At 43.1% G+C, this 20,952-nt stretch overlaps 1 pseudogene; it reads left to right on the top strand.

Moving 5' to 3' along the window:
• Positions 1–1,002: 1,002 nt before the first annotated feature.
• Positions 1,003–11,711, top strand: LOC132069528 (serine/threonine-protein kinase PAK 1-like; annotated as a pseudogene).
• The last annotated feature ends 9,241 nt before the right edge of the window (positions 11,712–20,952 follow it).

Raw genomic sequence — 20,952 nt, 5'->3', positions numbered from 1 at the left:
GAGCCAGGAATGGAGGCAGAGTCAAACATCTGTGATAGTATTGGCATTGTATTACCTGCTGTTACACTGGCCTCATGATTGTAAGGCAGCTTTTAACTGGTAATTCATCAAAACTGAGTATTTCTCATGTGCCTGCTTAAAGTCTGAGATGGTCCAGCTTGGGAACAAATTTTATGTTATTCTTTGGCTGTTTGAGCAGGGCCTGTGCAGGAGGGGACAGTGTGGAAATCCCAGATTTTGAGCCTGCTGGTGGTGCCATGAGGAAATAAAAACCACACATAGGATCATACAGATAAAGATGCAAATACGGTGCCTGTGTCTAATTTGGCTTTGTTGAGGCATCAAATTGCCTTGCATTTCTTAAAATTTTGTGCCTGTTCAATCCTCCAATGCTGTGCTTCACTAATACTTTTACTTCTTCAATTTTAGGCATCCTCTTTTTTGCAAATTAATATTTAAGTAGAACTTTCCACACACGGAAACGGATGAAAATGGGGAGATAGGGTTGTTCTATAAGAAAGGCTAATATTTTTTATTTCCAGTCCCCCCAGCTCACGCTTATGGAAGGTCCTTCCTGATCAAACAACATAACTGGAGAGTGAGGCATTCTTAATCTAACTTGCTACTTCGTGCTGAAACTGAATTCCCTGCATGAAAAATCAAGAAAAAAATATGAGTAGAGACAACAACAAAGAATTGAACTATTACAGGGGTAAATCCCCATTCAAAGTGTTTGAAGTCCTCTTCGCAACACTTCTGGTTTTCACTGTAAAGGCACAAAAGGAGAGCGAAGCAGAGAGCGCTGAGGAACAGCACTGCTTGGGAAAGGAGGGGATTCTTTCCAGACACGAAGGAGCAGTGGGATATCCGGCTGCGGTTCGCTAAAGGCTCCAGCTGGACCCCGCTCCGGCCGGGGCGCACCAGGGGCGGGCGCCGGGACCCCCGCGCTGTCCGCGGTGCTGGAGCTGCGGGAGGGGGAGGTGGACGGGGAGCATCCGGCGCATGGAGAGGTGTTTTGTCTTCTTCGTGCTGGCGAGTGGTGAGGAATTCCGCACGCTGGCTGATGCTGAGGTGGTGGCCGCGGTGGGTCTGTGCGGGCTGCTGGCAAAGCTTTGGTAGTCGGAGTGCCTCGTTGGTTGCCTGTAGCTGGGGTATCGGTTCAATGCAGAGAAGCCTGGACAAGGAGCCCAGGGCATAAGGCTGGCGTCACAGACATATTTTCTAAAAAATCCTTTTGCCAGGATTTTTTCTCCTGAGAAGCTTAGAGGCCTCAGAAACAAAATGTAAACAATAATTATCTGCTGCTGTGGAATGTGCAGGTGCAATCTCATGTGGATTGTTTCTACTTGATGACCAATCACAGGTCCTGCTGTGCTGGGACTCTGGTCAGTCACAAGATTTTATTATCATTCTGTTCCTTTCTTTGTTAGCCTTCTGATGTCTCCTTTCTCTTTCTTTAGTATAGTCTAATAGATCATTTTCTTTTAATATAATATATATCATAAAATAATAAATCAGCCTTCTGAAACAGGGAGTCAAGATTCTCGTCTCTTCCCTCATCCTGGGACCCCTGCGAATACCACCACAGTCCGGCTTTGACAATGTAAAGAGTTTGGACTGAAGTGTATCCAAGGCTGCAACCTGTGTCCTGGAAGCAAGTCCCAGTAATGGCTCTGTTGGGGGTCTCCCATATTGCAACTTTTTATTTCCTGCAGCAATGAAATGGTCCCATTCCTTGCTCACTCACCCTACCACACACGCCCCCACCTACCCTCCTCGCCCCCCTCCCCTCCCAAAAAAAAGAGAAAAAAAGAAGTAGCCTTTGCTTGTTTGAGAATAGTGTTTATTTAACAAAAAGAGTCAAGCTCTTTGTGCCCCGTTTCCAATCTGTTGCATGGTGTTACCTGGAGTCATTGCAGCAGAAACATTACTTGGAATCCACAAGGAACCTAATGAGGCTGTTAGCTGGGTTTTGTAAGATAAACAGGAATGAGCTGTGTGTGTGTTTTGCAAGGTGGAAAAGGTGTGAGAGCAGGAATGCTTTGTGTTTAAAAACCTCAGCTCTTCAGGCTACTTTTAATGTGTATCCTTAACCACGTGTAGTCACTGGAAAGCAGGAGCATACACAGTTCATGGCCATGTTTAAGATACTGATCCTTCCTGCTGGCCAAGGCACAGGGTGGATGCTGGGAGTAACCCCAGCCCCCCTGCTGCTGGGCTGAGCATTGATGTGCTCACCAGCCCAGTGAAGGTGTGAGGTACTGCCCACCTTCGCTCAGAGTGGGTCAGTCCTTGATCTCACCAGGTGTCCATCTTCTGACGCACTGCATTTCTCAGAGGAATTTGGTTATTTTTTGATTGTCATTAGTCAGGAATATATACATGACTGTTTCTGACTCCACAGCTTCTTTCTTTGGGTTTTGTTGGGGCTTTTTCATTTGCTTATCTTGCTTTAGTTTGCTCCATTGGCAGGAAATTTTTCTGACTCAATCCAAGGGCCCAGCCAAGCCTCAGGTCAGATTCAACTAAACCTTAAAAGAAATGGCTATGAGCTCCAGTTCCACTCTTTGAGGGCTTAATCTCTTTTGATTATTGATGCCATTGCTTTGTTGATAATTAGGTCTAGCATCAAGCTGAGTCTCCACTTACATCTCTGGCTAGTGGGCTGCAGCAGGATTTGGAGTCTTAATGGCAGCTCTCAAACCAAAGTCAGGTATCACAGAATATGCAAACACCAGTCTATTTAATACCCCAGCTAACTGGACCTTTAATATCATCACAGCCTACTTTCTGGAACATTTTTAGCCTCTTTAGAATTTCATTAGCATCTGGTTTGGGGGCAGTGATGGAGGTATAATACAGAGCTTGATACACAACACAGAGTTCAGTGAACATTTGGTCTGACATGGTAGGGCCGTATTTTTGTTTTTAGTATTCCAAGTCAGGTTGTCAGCTGATTTAGAGCACCTGAGGCTGTTTTGAAAATATAAGAATTCAAGAGCCTAGTTTTGTTCATTGACAGGTTTTACAGAAGCATACAGGTGCCTGAAGTCTAAATTCATTGCTGCTCCTGTAAAATTTAATTTTGTTAGGAACTGAAACAACAAGAGCACATCTGCTTGTTACAGGTGCTTGTCTTTTCACAACTTCCATGTATGTTGGAGATTGGCAGATTGGGTTGGTATTTGGTGTCATTTGATGCAGTCTTTGATAAAAAACAGGCTTCTGAAAATATGCAAAGTCTTCTATGCACTGAAAAGTAAAGGGACTTTACTGGGGATCAAAGGATCCCCAGGTTGTTTACAGATGGCACACAGGGTTTGCTCTACATGGCACTGAACTGCAGTCACAGGAACTGTCCAATAATCTTTTTTTTTTTGTGCTCTCTGGCAGTTCTGAGTGAATCTGTAGGGATTGTTTGGGAAAGCAGAATGTAAATGACAGAACTGACATATAATCAAGACCCAAGTGTTTGAAATGCTGTAGCTAAAAGTTGTTATTATTTCACATGTCAGTCTTGAAAAGCTAAGAAACCTGGAAGACCAGGTCCTCTTTCCTGTGAAAAACAAACAAATAAAGAAGACAACAAAAGCCTCCTCCCTCAAAAAAAATCAAAACCAAAAAGCCCACAAACAAACAAAAAAAATTGCAAATCAATGACATTTAAAAACAAAATGTATGAAGTTTAACAAAGACAAGTGCCAGATTCTGTATCTGGCATGGCACAACCCTGGGTGTATGAACAAATTGGGGAATGAGAGGCTGGAAAGAAGTGCTGTGAAAAGGGACCTGGGGCTCCTGGTTGATGGCAAGTTGAATGTGAGGGCACAGCATCAACAGCTGGGCAAGGGAGGGGATTGTCCCACTCTGCTCTGCTCTGAGGCAGCCTCACCTCGAGTCCTGGGGGCAGTTTTAGGCACCACAATATTAAAAAATATTAAGCAATTAGAGAGCATTTACCATTGCATAAAGTAGGGGATGAGAGATATCACTAAGCATGTGCTGTCTGAGGTGCTCAAAGTCCTTTGCAAGTGATTCTTAAGGCAGTCTGGAAATGGTTCTTCACTACATAAAATAATTATTATAATAAGAACTACTATGCCAACTTTCTTTCCCGAATTCAGGGAGAGCCCAGAGCAGGAGTCCTTAGTGCACTATTTCCTGATCCTTGTTTTTACAAAACTGAGCTCACTTCCTATTCAAATAGACATTTTCCATTCACACTTCACAGCTGTAGAGAAAGACACATGACTTGAAATCACAGCCACCTTCAAAATAGTACAGTTATTCCAAAGAGCACAATAATTCATAATGGTACAATTCATCAAGAACATCCACTGTGGAACATCCACTCAAAGAGCTTCAACAGCACTGGGATTCTGGACCCTGCTCTTTTAGTCCGCTGAATTTTCAGGATAAAGGGCAAGTGACTCCACAGTTTTTATCCCTGTATACCACAGGTAGGTTTGAAAGAATCCTCCCTCTTTGGTCTTCAATGCCTGTAAAGTAGCAATCACCAAAGGGAGGATTCCATTTCTCTTCAGGGAAGCTGCTCCTGCTTCCTGCAGGGCCATTGCTTGCCATGGAAACACCCATGACCCTCCAGCCAGTCTGGGCATGAAGCAGATGGCCAAAACGTCTGCAAGTCATCTTACAAAGTAGCATGGGATCTTGGTAATGATCTGTGAGGCTGCAGCTTTTTACTATTCTAAACCCTCCTTCTTTGGGCTTGACATCTGCAGGGCATTCCAGGGGCAGTGGGCCAGGCTGCTACAGAGCTCCAACAGAACAAACGTGGAGCAGAATCCAGCAGTCTTAGATGCTCTCAAATGTTAAGATTCCAAAGAATGAGTTAGCAATCAGAAATGTAGGAGCTTTTAGTCAGGGAGTTCATCTTGCTGCAAAAAAGGGAGCTCAGGCTCCACTGTCAGTCAGAGCAAAGTTCAACATCAAAGTGGGCAAGAAGTAACCTGAAACCATTCCATCTTGTGGAATACTCCTGAAATGAATTCTGTTTCTCCTTCTGGCCCCTAAATGTCACTGAAATGGTGACTTTTCTTTGTTGCTTGTTTTCAGAACTAACGGAGATGGGCGAAGCATTCCTATTCTCAGTTGGAAGCATTAGTGACCAAAGGTTATGTGTACTTTTGTTCCTTCATGTCCTTGTTTCTTCTCAGTGTTCAGATTGGCAAACAGGGCATGCTTGTCTGGAGTGTTGTACTCTTGGGTCCTTTCAGAAATGGGTTTATTTCATTAGCTCTCCAGAAGATTGCAAACTAAGAATGGCTGCTACTGTGATGTCAGCAGAAAGTTGCTGCTGCTGCTGGCGCCATGCTGCTGCCAACAGAATGTTGCTGTGGTGCATGGAAAGCCTGAGTGCCCAGAGCACCCTTTGGATGCAAGAGGGTTCTCCTGATCCTCTTGGAGGAGATTCCCAGCTTATAGGCTGTCCCTTGGCCTGGGGGTCCTATATTTTCTCTTTTCAGTGCACAGTCTGCAAAACTGCTGCCCAGCATCACTAAAAATGTTCAAGCAAATCTTTGCTGCAGTTAGTAATTTTTTTCCACTGGCCTATTCTTTCTATTTTTGCCCAGACAAAATCTGGCTGGTGACTCACCTAGCAAGTAAGTAGAGTTTTTTTTCCTAGGTGCATCTGATCAGGCTTTTGTATCAGTGTGTTGTTCATGCTATCCCTTAGTAACTGAGTTGATTTTGAAATGAAAAGGCCATTAAGATACTAGGTCTTCAGTAAAGCTTGTGTCAACAGCTTCAGCCAAAAAGGGGGTGTCTGTCTCTCATGGGATGTGGGCAGCTTTTGTAATTGAAACTGCAGGGGTTCTTTTCCCTGCATTGGGTTGGCCTGTGGCAGTAGGATCTGTCATTTCCTCAGCTGCTGGTTCAACAAAGACATCTTCCAAACTTCTTCAGACTGGCAGAGCTTCTGAGAAGTCTGTCTAAAGACTCTGCAGTTATTCCAGAACTGAAGGAAAGCAACTTATTTTCTAAATTCTGTGTTTAAAAGATTTTATGGTCTGACTTTACAATGGCTGGAGAAACAGAACAGCCTAGTATATTGTGCTGTTTTCTTGCTTGCTATGTAAAAGAACCGTTGCTACTGGAGGGACATCCTGGAAGAAAAATGCTCTTTATTTGGGTTGACTCCTTCTGTGGGATTCCCCACAAAAGGCAGTTTTCTAACAACATCTGTTTTATGTTCCCTTGCCCATTACAGGTGAAATTGCACATGGACACAGAAAAGCCCATGCTTCAGTGAGTGGCAAAGCAACCTCTGATGTTCCAAGCATTTCAGAATCATGGAGCAAGCCACGGACTTTGCCTACTGCAACAGGAGCCAGCCTTGTAGCCTGAAATAAAGTTTTAGTGTATTTGCATCAGCAAAAAAGGGGTCCCTGGCTGTTTTGCAATTTTCTTTTGAAGAGCTATTGAGTAGATGAAAGTCTAGTTTTGCAGACAGGAGGTTGCTTGTTGTTTGTTTTTAGCCATGGTGGAATATATGGCTGACAACAATATGCAGTGCTGTCTAATTAGCTCCCTCTAATTTAGTTTTAGCAACTCAGAATCCCATTTCTATCCAAGTTCATGATTTCTCCTTAGTATAGCTGGATATATTGGTACATATTAATAAGATTGTAAATAATTTGTAACACCCTGTCACTCACACTGCTGTCTATCCATGGGGAACAACACCAGAATCAGAAGCTGCTTGGGCTCCCTCTGTTTCTAAAGAAGATGATGGTAAGGAAGAAGATAACCAAGCTCCACCTGTTTTTGAACCAGAACCTGAGTCCTGCATCAGTAGGGGCCAGCTTTGGCCAGCATTGTGTTTGGTGTAGTTCAGAGCTGTCTGTTTCTGATCGGGCAGCACTGGTCATTCATGGCTGAAAATTCTGAGGGCTGGAGTCCACAAAGTGCTTTCCCCACTCCCAGCCACTGACACCTGGAAAATCAGCTCTGAACGTTCAAGTTTAGTCATCATTTTCCTGGCTTCTGATAGGAACCATGAGTTTATCTTAGCATTGGATAAGAGGCAAGGTTGTGTCTTTGAATGCTACTGGTGTAGAAGCCAGCTACTTTGTATCTGTGCGGGCTCCCTGTTATCAGCAGAGCCAGCTGTCCAAAGGCACAGCTCACAGAAACTGTCCTGTGGAGGTTCCTGCCCCTCTCCATGGACCACCTAAGTAGCTAAATGAACAGCTTAGACTGCACCTGTATATTTTACATGACCAAAATTTGATGAGGAGACTCCTGTGTAGTCCTGCCATGTCAAGAGAAGGTTGGCCTCTGAAGGGCTGGAACACAGTTCCTCTAATGAGCACTTCCTAAAGCCTGAAATACTGATGAGAAGGATCTCTGCCAGCCACCTTTCTGACACAAACTGATTTCTTACCACAGATCCATGCATCCTCTGGAATAGTAGCTGACACTTTACCAGTATCTCTGAAACAGGCATTCCCACACCTGAGAACTCCAGCACCAGCAGTTTGTACAGGAACACCTGCCAGGAGCAAAAGGGGATAGAGGAGGAGAGTCTAGGGACACTAAGTAGGTCTTCTGCTGTTCTGGTCTGAGAGAGCCATGCTAATGTCCATAGACAGCAAACACTTGCCTTGGTACCTGTTCTTTCCTTCTATCTGTCTTCTCTGAATGTTTCCCCCTTTTCCTGGTTTCCTGTCAAGGTAACTCTTCAAACGACTGTAGAAAACCAGCCATTGTGCAGGCCATCTGTGCTATGGAGTTGCCTGTCTTGTTGTTGTTGTGTTGTTGTTGTTGCCCAAATAACTACAGCTCACAGCCCCAGAGATTAATTTCTGACCTGTTGGATGGTGGTATCCCCATTTTGAAGTAATCTTTTATTTTGTTCCTTTCAGGGAGCATTGTGAGTGTGGGAGACACTGTGACAAAATATGTTGCTGGAAAAAGTTGCCAAAGGGTAAGTGCAGCCACATTCCTTTTCCAGAACCACAGGCCAGGTGTTTTGCTGATGTAAGATCAGGTGTGAAGTCAGACAAGATCCAAACATGTTCAGAAGGGGGTTTAGATCCTTCTGTCTCTCAGTACTGACCAGAATTTATAACTCTGATCAGAAGGTGTCATCAAAGAACTTCATTGCCTTCAGCAAGGAGCAGGACCTGGAAGATCTCCTGTCCTTCTAGTTCCTGGCACCTCTTTACCTACTTTCTTCAGAGAAATCTTTTTTTTTTTTTTTTTCTCAAAATAATAGGGCCCTAGATAGATTCAAATAAGAGATCTGAGAACAGAGCAATAAGAGTTCCTGAGGACTCAGCAAGGCAACATTGAAAAAGAATGAAAGATATTACTTTCCAGTTTTTGTAGATGTACTCCATGCCCTACCCCAGGCCCCACATAGGTTTGGAACTAAAATAAATCCAGTGTGTGCATCTGAGATTTGTACTAGACATTCATGTTGCCCCTAAATTTTCTTTTGGACTCGTTGCATGGCAGAGGGCTGGTGGGCTGATGTGCTCTTGGCTGAAGGGTAGGTGATGCCAGGTGTTTTATAAACACTCCAGGCAGCAGAGACCTCCTGTTTGGGCTGGCTTTCATTTGTAGGAACTCAGTGGCCTCTCCTTTCCTTGCTGCTGTTTTGTTTCTGGGGTTTCAGAATGGTCTATACAGCGACTGCTACTGCCACAGGAGGAGGGGTAAATGTCAATAATCCCAGACTTTGCAGCTCTTGAGTGCCTTTCCCTCTGGTGTGAGCTGTGGCTGGAGCTTTGGGTTTCCAGGAGAAAAATCTTTCTCATAAAGGCTATTCCTACAAATCAGAGACTAGCATCATCTCGCCCAATCCATTTTGAACAGCTCTTTGGGGCTGCAGCTTAAGATTTCTGAAAGCTCTTATCTGTCTGACAACAAATACATCTGATTCTTCCTGGTAGCTTCTAATTCCCTTGGAGTACCATGCTTTGTAACTGTGCTTAGATAGAAGTCTACAAGGGGCTCAGGGCATATCCATAAAATGCCATGGAGTGGATCATTTCTTTTTAAAGCCAGGAAACAGCTGCAAATCTAAACTGTTCAAGAATGTTCTTTAGAGTTGCAAAATCAAAATTCAACAAGTTATGAAGTGGTAGGATTCTGGTTTTTGGGGGATAACCTTAATGATCCTTTTAGGATGGCATTTTATCCATAATGTCTGTCTGTGTTTGCTTTGTTTTGCCATAAAGAAGAGCAACAGTTGCATTTGAAAAAATGAGCTAACTCCATAGAATTCCTAAAGGATTCCCAGATATTTTGTGATATTTTCACAGGAACAAAACAACTGCTTTGTGCTTGCAAAACATGTGTGAATGGTAATAGTGGTGATTAACCAAGGCCATTGGAAAAGAATTTAGGCACAGGGTGTTGTTAGAGCTCTAGGGCTGATAGCCTAAGAGACCATTTTTACCAATCTGACAAGGCAAAATGTCTATGGCCGTGTGTCCTAACCAGCACCTGAGCTGGCAGAGGCATGGGCTGTTGTCATGCCAGTGACTAAGCTCTGATGTGTAATCACACAGCAGCTGGGCATAGCTGGGCTCTGTTACTCCAGAAACGCTCACTCCAGGATCATTCTGACAGACTTCTCAGGTTAATGGTTTTCAATGTCATTTTAGGTGGCTGTGAAGCAAGTGAGTCTCCAAAAATAGCCCCTAAAGGAACTAATTGTCAATGAACTCCTAATTGCAAGGGACAATAAGCACCCTAATATTGTTACCTATTTAGACAGGTAAGTAGCTCTGGTATTATTCGTGAATGTTCACTTATGTTCTGCAAGAAAAAGGTTAAAAAAACTTCCTCAGATACTGCTGGAGAATTGAGCTTTTTACTTTTATCTATCTATTTGTATACAATATGTGGGAGGAGAGTGAATTTTGTTTGCACTAATCTTTTCTGTTATGCATCGTTGGAAGCCTCTTTTAAAAAACCTATCTGACTAAAACAATAGTCCTTAAGTTCACTGCCTCCATGTGGTTTTGTTGGTTTGGGGTTGGTTTGGGTTTTTCTTTTTTTAAGTTGAAGGTATTTTCTATGAAAAGAAAGGTATGAATGTATTTTTTATGAAAAGTGCTGATAACTCATCATAGAAATTATTTCCCTGTATTTTTCACTTTCTTGCCCTCTAAGACATCTCAGTTTTCATGGATGGGCCTTTCTTATTAGACTGCACAGATTCCAAGTAGTGTATAACTTAGGAGAAATACCTCTTCCTTTTATTCTGTATTCATTTACAAGTGCCCTGGAAATAGGAATAAACTGTAGTAGTTTTCTTAACTGTTGTGTTTTTCATAAGGTAATTTAGCTATGCACATTCATCTCCAAACCATTGTTTCCTTCTTTCAGCTACTTTCCAGCCAACTCTGGATAATTATGGAATACATGGATGGAGGACCTTTAAGCAGTGTCATTAAAGAAGTCCATATGGCTGAAGGAGAGATGGCAACCATCTGCTGAGAGGTAAAGGATGCCACTGGTACTTCTGATTGTTTGGGCAGGCTGGTACTTCTCCACAGATGTTAAGAACAGGGGTGATTTCATATTCAAAGCTTTGTTACTGTGTAGCTTTGATGATATGGAGAAGCAGGAGTATCTTAGGTGGAAGACCTGCCAGCACAACTCTTGTGGTACTCTCTTTTTAAAATAAATAATTAATTTTCTCAACTTTGCCTTTTTGAGCATTTGCCTGGAGCCTGTCTGTATTACATTCCTTGCCTGTAAAAGCAAATATGCTGGTGTCAGAATTTTAAACTAACATCAAACTCTTTTTTGTCACCTGGACAAAGAGAGCCCATGCCCCACAGCAGCAGTCATTCTGTCTGTGTTTGCAGGGGACAGTCTGTAACAACAATTGCCATTTCTCTTTCAAGAGGCAATATGTCTTCACCTAGAAAGATACTGCTCTACTTTAATTAATCTTTATCCTCCTGTTTGTTTTTTATCTGCCAGTGCCTGCAAGCACTAAGTTCCCTTTACTACAACCTCGTGATTCATAGAGATGTAAAAAGTGAAACATTGTTCTTGGAATGGATGGATCTGTCAAACAGGGTAGGTATTCTTGGTCAGGCACAGCATTTCCTGGGCTGTGGGATGTGGGGCTGCTTAAGACTGACCATCAGTTCTCCAAGGGCAGTGCCTATGGGAGTGCATGGACCACTGCTGCAAGCCCAGAGTGCTGCTGCCCTGTGCAGAGAGGGCTTGAGAGAAACAACGTGCCAGGAACGGCTTTGGTTTGGGTGTGACCCTTCCAGAGGGTGACACTTACAGTCTTAAACTTCAAGCGAATAAAAGCCACTGAGTGAAACATGGAAGTTTCTATAAGTGATTCCAAATGGCCTCAGTGACAGCCTTGAGGAATCAGAGTGTGGCCACTTTTCCAGCTAGATTCAACTCCACATTCTCAGACCCAGAGTGGGAAATTCTTTAACTTGGTTTTTAATTCAAGCTGGCTTTATCAACACTGGGTTTCCTCCTTAGTTGATTTTGGCCTCTGTGCTCAGATGCCTTCTGAGCAGAGCAAGTGGAGTTTAGTGTTAGGGAAAGCTCACTGCATGGCACCAGAGTATGTGCATAAGGACACATATGGGACCAAAGCAGATATTTGGTTCCTTGGTGTTGTGGTGATAGAAAAGCTACAAGGAGAACCACCTTACTCTAAGGAAATTCCTCTCAAGGTTGGGTGCAAATACTAGCAGATGCCACTGTCTCTCTAATCTGTCCCGTGCTCTGTCTCCCAAGAGACAAAATCCCATTCACATCAGCTTGGACTAGTTCAACCAAGGCCCATCCACAAAAAGCTGTCCTTGGAGCACATCAGCATGTGGTGTAGCTTTGGCTACATCAATGCAGCCAAACCTCATAAGAGGAGTGACATGCTCCCACTGAAAAATGTCCCATTTTGGCCTTCAGTGATTCTTCAAATTTCTCATGCACTCTTTGAATTCTTCTTGAGCTGTGTCTCAGAATGAGAAGAAATATTCGGTGGCAAGTTTCTCAAACTGGGGAGTTTGAATGAAAAGCATTTCAATTGTGTCTGCAGGCACAGAACTCTTTTCAGTCTTGCACCAGTGCCAATTACTTACCTGAGCCTTTCAGGAAGTGCCTCTGGTTCTAGGAATGCCTCAATTATTCATTACCAAATCCTTTTCTAAAAGCATGTTTTAGCCAAGAGATTAGCTTCATTAATGCATTCACTTGAGTATCAAAATTAGCAGAGAGTTACCACAGGGATATTACCTAGAGAGTTGCTATATTTCTTTTTTGATTAGACCATTAAAAGTTTTTCTTTCACCACAGAAGTGAAACAGATTGAGAATTTGAAGCCGGATGAAAGACAGAGCTGCAGGTATCTCCTGTCTGCCTGAGCAGCCATTTCCATCATAAAATATTTGTGGATATAACTGAATGTGTCTGTGTTGAACAGAGGTTCCAAATGTTTCTGTTCCTTTAAGCAAGGAATAAGTTGATGGATTTCCTTTTTGACATCTGGTTACCATTTTTATCGGGAAGAGAGCAAAAAGTTTGACTTTTTTTTTAATGGAAGTTATGCTTTAAAGACCAGTGAGCACTGCAGAGATGAATTGTAAGTAACAATGCTTGGAAATAATGTGGTTAGACCAAATTAACTCTTTAAAATAGCCTGCAAAGCCCACAAAGTCAATCCTCAGGGCAGCAAAATGTGCTTTTGGCTGATAGCTCCTACTAACTTGGTCAGCCCATGAAATCAGCTGTCCAGGCAAGATCATTTGCATGTTGGAATAGCTGTGGCTGCTATTTTGTGGGTCTTTTTATTGGTGCAGAAAAATAATGTCTAACCCTCTTATGGGGAAGAAACTGCCACTGGAGGCCAGAGCTTGAAAAATGGGGTCTGTGTGAGCAGTTAGGGATATGAAGGAAAGAGATGGAATCTTGGTGTTTCTTTTTTCTCTAGGCTCTGGATCTCAGAGCTGAAAGGGATACCAAGGCTGGAGAATACTGAGCAGCTGTCTGCTGTGTTCCAGGACTTTCTGACCTGCTGCTTGCAGACTGATGAGGACACTCCATGGTCTGCTGAGCAGCTCCTGCAGGTACAACACGAGGCAGCTGCCCAATGTACCAAGGGAAACATTGGTTTTCCCATCAGATAAAATCAAAGGCATCAGATGAACTTCTCCTCATATTAATGCCCAGTCTGGGTGGTTTTCAAGAGAAAACTGAGTAGGATCATAGAATGGTTTTGGTTGGAAGAGACCTTTAAATATCATGTAGTCCAACTTCCCCACTATGAGTGGGGATATCTGGAAGTAGATTAGGTTGTCTGACCTGACCTTGAATGTTTCCAGGGATGGAGCACCTGGGACCTCTCTGGATAACCTCTTTCAGTGTTTCCCCATACTCCTCTTAAGTAGTTTCTTCCTCACACTTAATATGAATGGACCCTCTTTTGATTTGAAAGCATTTCCCCTTTTTCATAGGCCTCATCTTTCTTAGAACCCCCTTGAAGCCAGTAAGACCTCCCCAGGGCCTTCTCCAGGCTGAACATCCCTAAGTATTGGAGCCTTTCCTCACAAGAGAAGTGTTCCATCCTTTGATCATTTCTGTGGCCCCTGTTCTGTGTTTTGGTTGCATGTTCAGTATTCCCTGGAAGCAAAAGAACTGCAGTGGGATGATCCCAGCTGTGGAGGCCTGAAATGGTGCTGGTGGTGAAGGAACCCAATGAAGCCATCCCAGCCAAGCAGTCCAAGACTTGGCTGTGGGAAGGAAGGGGTTGTTGGGGGGCTCCCTTTGAGCATTAGGTCTCAGCTTGTCCCTCCTATCCCACTCTCAGAGGTTTCTGACACCAAAACAGGGACAACTGAGCGGGGCTTGTCACAGCCCTTTTTGCTGCCTGGCACAGTTGATGAGTAGATGAGAACTGCTGCAGGGTTGCTGCCAGGTTTTGTGACAGATTGGGAGCTGCAGAATGTGCCACTTGGCTGTGGTGCCAGCCAGCATAGGAAGTGCCAGGGGATGCAAAGGTGGATGCTGCTCTCCCTGCAAGTCAGAGCTGAGTCTATCAGTGCTTCAACACTTATCTCCCTGCTCGTGGTGCTGAAAACCTATGTGGTCTTCAGATGAGCACATGGGCCCAGATCCTACTGGGATAAATATTTCTTAGCTGTCCTCTAGTTTCTTGAAGGACAGCTTGTGCTCCTCACCTCTTTTGACAACTAAAATAGCCCATGCCTACAAGAAAGAGGATCCCTACATCAATATTTTGTGTTTCCCGAAAATGGAAAATTCCTGGACTGCAAGCAGCATTCCCAGAGTCTTGGCAGGGCAAATATTGCATCAAGATAGAGACAGCTTGATAAATGGATTAATAGAATTATGGGCCAAGTATTCCAGGTACTGGACATGTGTTAGCAAGGTGCTTGAAGATGGAGGTGCAGAGTGCTCCTTCAGATCTTTTTCTGCATCTTTCTGGTATCTCGAGGAATAGTTCTTGAGCCCATGAGAAAATGAGTTTGGAAAGTTGTGGTTAATTTGTTTTCTTTTCCTTTGGGCAGCATCCATTTTTACTCTCAGCCAAGCCTCTCTCCACTTTCTCATCCCTCTGATAACTGTGGCCAGGCAGATAAGGGAGGACAGGAGATGTGACAGTGATGGAACTGCTTTGTCCAGTGCCAGCAATGGGTGGCTCTCAGAATGAAAACTGTTTAAAACCTCATTTCATTGGAAGATACCCTTCCTTCTCATCCTGTGATAAAGTTGTACATTCACTTTTTAATTGTCACTTGTTTCTTAAAGATGTAAAGTCCCATTTGAGGGGTGGGAGGGGTTGGTATGGCTTCAGATTGGAGAAGGGTCTCTTTTCAAGACTGCACTGCTTATGGAATACAGCCAACTGGATGGGTTTTTTTCCAGTCGTGGTCCTCCTAGATAAAGAAGACAGCACATTTGCATTTCCAACCAGACACAGATGAAGAGTGTGGCAGACAAAATGTCATGTGGAGATGCAGGCTTTTAGCTGCAGCTCTGGAGGGTTTCAGCTCTCAGCTATTGGGTTTGTACAACTAATATTAATGTCTTTGCCTGGATAAGAGTCTTACTCAGGTGAAAAAGCAGCAAGATCCATCAGTGCACTCTGAAAGGGCCCCCATCTGATGCAAAGCTGTCAATGGAAACATGAGAAAGCTGTCAACAGAAATGTGAGGTGGGAGTGGGCGCAGCCACGGCCAGCTCTGAGCCCCAGCAGAGCACAGAGCAGCCTCAGCACTGGCAGCCTGGAAGAAGGAGTTTGTAGCAGCAAGCAGCAGCAGAGCAGCTCTGAATGCTTGCCTCTTCCTGGGACCAGATCAGTTATCCTGTATCAGAACCAAACTGGCCATGGGCTGCTCCCAAGGGGAATCATAGCCATGCCATGGACTGTGCAGCCCGGTGGGATTGGACATCTTGGGTCTGTGCAGGTGTAGAGAAGAGCCAAAGAGAGGGGACTGGTGGTGTCACAGCTGAGGAGGCTGCTCTCAATTAATATTTGCAGCTAAATATTAATTAACTGTCCTGGATTGCCTGGAAAGCACAACGGGCCTGATTTGTCAGATGGCTGCTGAGGTGAGCCACTCTGGTGTCCTGAGCAGGGGATCCCCAGGGGAAGCTGAGAGAGCTGCCAGGAGCCTGCAGCTGGCACAACAGTGGCTGACAGGACTCGGGTGTTTCAGGAGCAAGGGGGGCCAAATGTCCATCCCCCAACCCCATAAGAAGCTCCTGGGGAGCTCCAGCATCCAGGGCAGGAAAACAGGCTGTGGCACATCAGATCACGCAGAAGTGTGTGCACTCTGAAGCTCTGCCAGCTCGACCAGGGAGCAGCAGCTGGGGAGAAAGCCAGAGCCTCTCCAAGCTCTGCACCCCCCAGGACTGATGAAGCTGAGCCCGGGAACTCCTCCCCCTAGTGCCAGAGCTGCACTCTGGGAGGAGATGAGTAATTATACACTATATACAGGTGTATATCTATACATTTATTTTTTTATCTGACCACCTAGAGCAGTATAAATTAGAGGGCTTTTCTTCCAAGCTCAGTGCTCACAGCCCATCCTTGTGGCCAAATCCAAACTCTTTCTCAACTGTTCAGCGTTTGGAAAGTTGGCATGGGCTGATCCATGTTTGTGCTGGATGTTGTAATTTCCTGAGCTGTTGGGAGTTTTCAAGCTTATTTTCTTCCTTTAGTTCATCCCCTTTCTGAACAGAAGGGACAATAATTAAAGACTCTTTGATTTCCAGAATTGGAAATTCCATTATTCTTGTAGCCTGAAGAGGAGCTGCCATCTTCCAGGGAAGGAAAACAGGGAGAGAGAGTTAAGAGGTGAAAGAATACCCCTCTTTTCTTTGCAGGATGTTTGAGACATATGAAAGTTGTTCCTCTTTCTGCTAGAAACTCGCTGCTTTTGACTTGAAACAGATTTAAACTTCCACCTGAGTGATGCTGAGGGCAGTAGGAAGATCACCCCTCACAGCCTAAAAGTCTTATTGAAACCTCAACCTTCAGAAGGAAACTCTGGCAAAGTCACAGTGGGCAACATTTCATAAAGGTCAAAATTACACTTCTGGGTTTAACAGCATTTATGGAGTTAAGAGAATTAAGAATGGAGGGTTTTTTTTTCTAACTTCCAGGGTGTTTGACAAACAAGAGGCAGGAACATGTACATGAGAAGCCATGGCCTGTCAGAGGAAGGGTCTCTCCCAGGGATTAAAGCTTAATTTGGGGGTTTACTGGGGGTAGAAAGAGTTTGATAGGGATACTCATGAGATTGCTTCTCTACTTAGTTTATTAGCAAGCGTTATTGATTAGTAAATAGAAGAGTTTAGGGGTTGCTATGTTTGGTCTTTTTACCTCTATTAAATAATGAAATTTAAAAATGTCACATTCAAAGCAGACAGAAATTCAGAAAAGTAGAACTGAACAATTGGATTAGAAATAAAGGAATTAAAATGCCTGGGTTGTTTTCTCACTTCCAGGATGACTGCCACAATGAGAGGAAGGAACATTTCTGTGAGAAGCCAGCACCTGCAGGACAAGGAAATGTCTTTTGCCAAGACTTAAAGAAGAATTTTGGGGCTAACAGAACTTAAAGATGGAACAGAAAAATGAATGAGCTTTACTATCTGTTTTTGTCATAAACTTATAGCCTCGTGCCACATTCCAGATGTCACCTGCCCTGTTTTTTAACATTTATTTTCTTTTTTCTACTTAATTTATGTAAGTGTGTTTTGAATAATGGATGTAAGAGGGTTTGGGTTGGTTATGTTTTATAATATGTTTTATTATATGTTTTATTATATGCTTTACTATGGTTTTTATTTATTAAGTTTCATAATGTGGTTTTTGTTAGTTAAACCCAAATTTGTTTGCTTCCTTCATGTTCCAAATGCAGCATTGATTTGGAAAAAACCCAGGCACTCATTTTCTTCCCTTTGGAATGAACCCAGCCTCTTGCTCAGCGGGTAGGGAGTATGAAGATGGATCTTTCTTCCTCCAGCCTGTGGGATTTTGTCATTTATTCCTAAGACTTGAAACTGCAAACCCTTGAAACATAAGCTTGAAACTGCAAACCCTTCAAGCCTGGGGACTGAGCCAGATTTAACTTGCTGTTGTATGGAAGCTCCTTTGCTTTCCAGTCCAAATGTAAACATTTCCTTCATTTTGCTATTTCAAATCCTTTTGCCGTGGGGTTCCCTGGGGGTGGATGCCCGGGTGTTGCCTTGTTTATTTTACCAGCCTGTGCTGCTCCCTGTACTCCCTGTGTGCTGCAGCCCCTGCTTCTGTGGCTCCCCTCGCTCCTGGGAGTCTGACTAGCAGCACAGGGCACTCAGGTTTCAGGCTCCAAAGGCAAGCAGCAGGTTTTACTCCAGTAAATCAGAACGAGTCAGCCCCAGATCCCACTGTATCATCCGTGGTCTCCTGCCTGTACTTGTTGGAAATGAGATAACTTTCCTAATTATTGGTTTTAATTAACTTATTGATTGATTGTTTTAAAAACTATAAGTAGTGTATTAGTCTTTAGCAGTGTAATTCTCCGTTTTAGCCAGCATGTACCTAAGTTTTTTTCCTACTGACTGCTATTGTTAGAGTGTGATTATTCGATCCCCAAAAATTTTAAGCTATGATGAACTAACACTGATAAGCTTCAATGAAAAAAGCCCTTGGGAGTTAAAGGCTGGACATCTGGAATCCAGAATTTATAGCCTGCCAAGGACACGTAGAAGTAACCAGAAGATAAAGAAGAGACTAACAAAGGTGATTCAACATGTTCTGGAGACCACCTGTCAGGGAAAAAGATAATAAGAAAACTAAAATATGTAGATTAATTAGCATGAAAAGTGAGAAATCAATAACCAATAGAAGATAAAATAATAATTGATGCAAAAATTTGTGAAATTTAGAACCAATGAATATTAACTTCTTTGCTAAAGATGTATAAATAAGTGAAAAGTTTTGCAAGTCATGTGCATCTCGGTGGAGCACCCCAGCCTGGAATAAATTAATGCCTACTCCCTAAGAGTACAAAAACAGTGCCAGAGAGTTTCATTTATGCTGATGCTTTTGGCAATATACTGGCAAGTCTGTGGGAATCAGCTGGCAGCAAAACTCCAGAAGGTGTCAGTGAGTTTCAGAAGTGACTGTGGGAACAGGACTGCAGGCACTCAGTGGGAATGGTGGCAAAGTGAGCAACATCCACACACACACACAAACCAGACTAAGGGCTCTTCCTCCTCCTGGGGCTCCTCCCGTGCTGTGTAAGCTCCCAGCTGCATCTTTGTTACCCAGGAAGGTTTAAAATGGGACTCAGAGCCATGTGCCAGGAAAAACAGGAGAATCATCCCTATTCCCTGCAAAGACAAAATGCAGAGTCCAGGCTGGCAGAGCTGACACCAAAGGCTGGCAACAAACCAAGGTTCACAGCCTGGCTGGGGACACGTTGGTGCTCAGCCCTCCTGTGGAAAGGATTCAAACACCAGTGACCTTTGATGTTTTATTTTGGATTGGTTTTGGCTTTTGGTGTTTGTCTTCCTACAGGAAAGAGGATCTGGGGTTCCAGATTTCTCAGTCATTCAAGCCTGAAGTATGAAATAACAACAACTACTTAGATACATTACATTACATTACATTACATTACAACACATTACTTAGATACAACATTTCCAGCACTTGCACCTGCAGGGCTCAGATTTTGGGCTCAGAAGGGCAGGCTCAGCTCAGTAATTCTTGACAGCCCCTGCTATAGGGGGAGCCACTGCAATGAAGAATTCTGGAGAAGTTCCCCAGCCTCCATCCTGTGGCTGCCTCTGCTGAGAAATGTAGACAAATAGTTTTCTTCATGGTTGATCATTAGGTCACACACCTACAAAAGCACTGATACTCAGCCTAAGAAAGCAAAGGGATAGAGAACGGTTCTTACTAGATCCAGAAAGCACAGGCTCAAATGTCATCTAAAGGAAAGGTAAATACTGGAACTCTCAGGGCCTTGAGTTTTTGGGTTTTTTTGGTTATTTTATGGGGTGTGGAGTTTTGTTTTATTTTTAATTACCTGTGACTTCTCAATTAAAAAATAAGAAAGAACAGTCAAAGATCTGGCCTTCACCATTTGTGTAGTTTGGAAGGCATGCTAGCATTTTAAATGGCTCTACACGAGTGTTTTCCAAGCTGGAGGGTTCTCCAGCCCCAAGATCACCACTGGTCACTGCATGAGTCCACCAAGAGCAGCAGAGAGAGAGCAGCCGGTCCAACTCTGATTGTGAAATCTGGGAGGTTGCTTATTGTCATAATGCAAATAATCTCTATGTGTCAGACTGAAAGAACAATTCTAAAGAATTGCTTGATTAGATTAGGAACTTTCAAATTCTTTGGATCTACAGCCACCGCTTTTCCCACTTACTAATGATTAATAATGTATGAATGTAGCTGGACATCAGAAAATGTCCCAAAGCACTGCACAGAACCAGTAGAGGATACACTGTTGGCATTCTATAGCTCTATAGCTAACATTTGAAGTATACTTTTCAGGCAAGTATCCAAAAAAAATGCAAAACCACTTCCCTTATAGATCTTCCACATTATTTTTCCTCAAACATCGAACAGAAACAAGAGGCAGAATTGGTGCTTACAATTCTGCAACACCTTCTAACACCATATCTAAAACTCCAGTTTCAAGGGAAATAATGTCCAGAATTGTAGGAGTATTCCAACAGTGCACTTATTGCTTGTCATCACAATATGAATGTATGAACCCATGTAACAGGTTTTGCAGAGAAACACACACCAAAAAAATTGAAGGGTACAAGAGATTGATTTAGAACATGGGAAAAATGTGTATTTTATGATTGGCTTTTGGCAAATATTAAAATGAATATTATATGTGTTATGTTAGAAAGTTAGGCTGTATTAATTTTCTTGAATAGTGTGTTAAATATAGTTTTAGGTTATAAAAAATGTTAAAATAGAAACTATACTATGTAGGATATTTTTTTAAAGAAAGGACTCGCAGCAAGATAGCAGGACATCTAAATCTTTCAGAGAAAGAGAATTTATTGCCCTCTTATCAGAAGAAACAACCTTCTTCCTGTCTTGCTCTGCCCTGAAGATGCCATTAGGATTCAGAGGAAGAAGTTGACATTTACCATACAGAATCCTGTATTCGAATGGAATTTATGCATCATGTATGAGATGTATGAATATGCAACAGGCTATTGTTTTTAAGGGTTAATCCTCTGTTAACGCGTGTCCTATTTCAGGCTCGTGCTGCCCAGAAAAAGGTACCCGGACGTCTGTAACTCTTTGTTTCTATTGTCTCATATCGTCCTAATCCAGATTGTCCAAAATTTTTATTACTCTAACTATATTGCTATTTCTTTAGCCATTTTATTACTATTAAACTTTTCAAATTTTAAAAACAAGTGATTGGCGTTTTCCACAAACAC

This window comes from Ammospiza nelsoni, chromosome 1 (assembly GCF_027579445.1).
Source record: "Ammospiza nelsoni isolate bAmmNel1 chromosome 1, bAmmNel1.pri, whole genome shotgun sequence".
Lineage (NCBI taxonomy): Eukaryota > Metazoa > Chordata > Aves > Passeriformes > Passerellidae > Ammospiza > Ammospiza nelsoni.
Note: the sequence above shows the minus strand (reverse complement) of the source record. Positions and strands in the feature narration are given on the sequence as shown.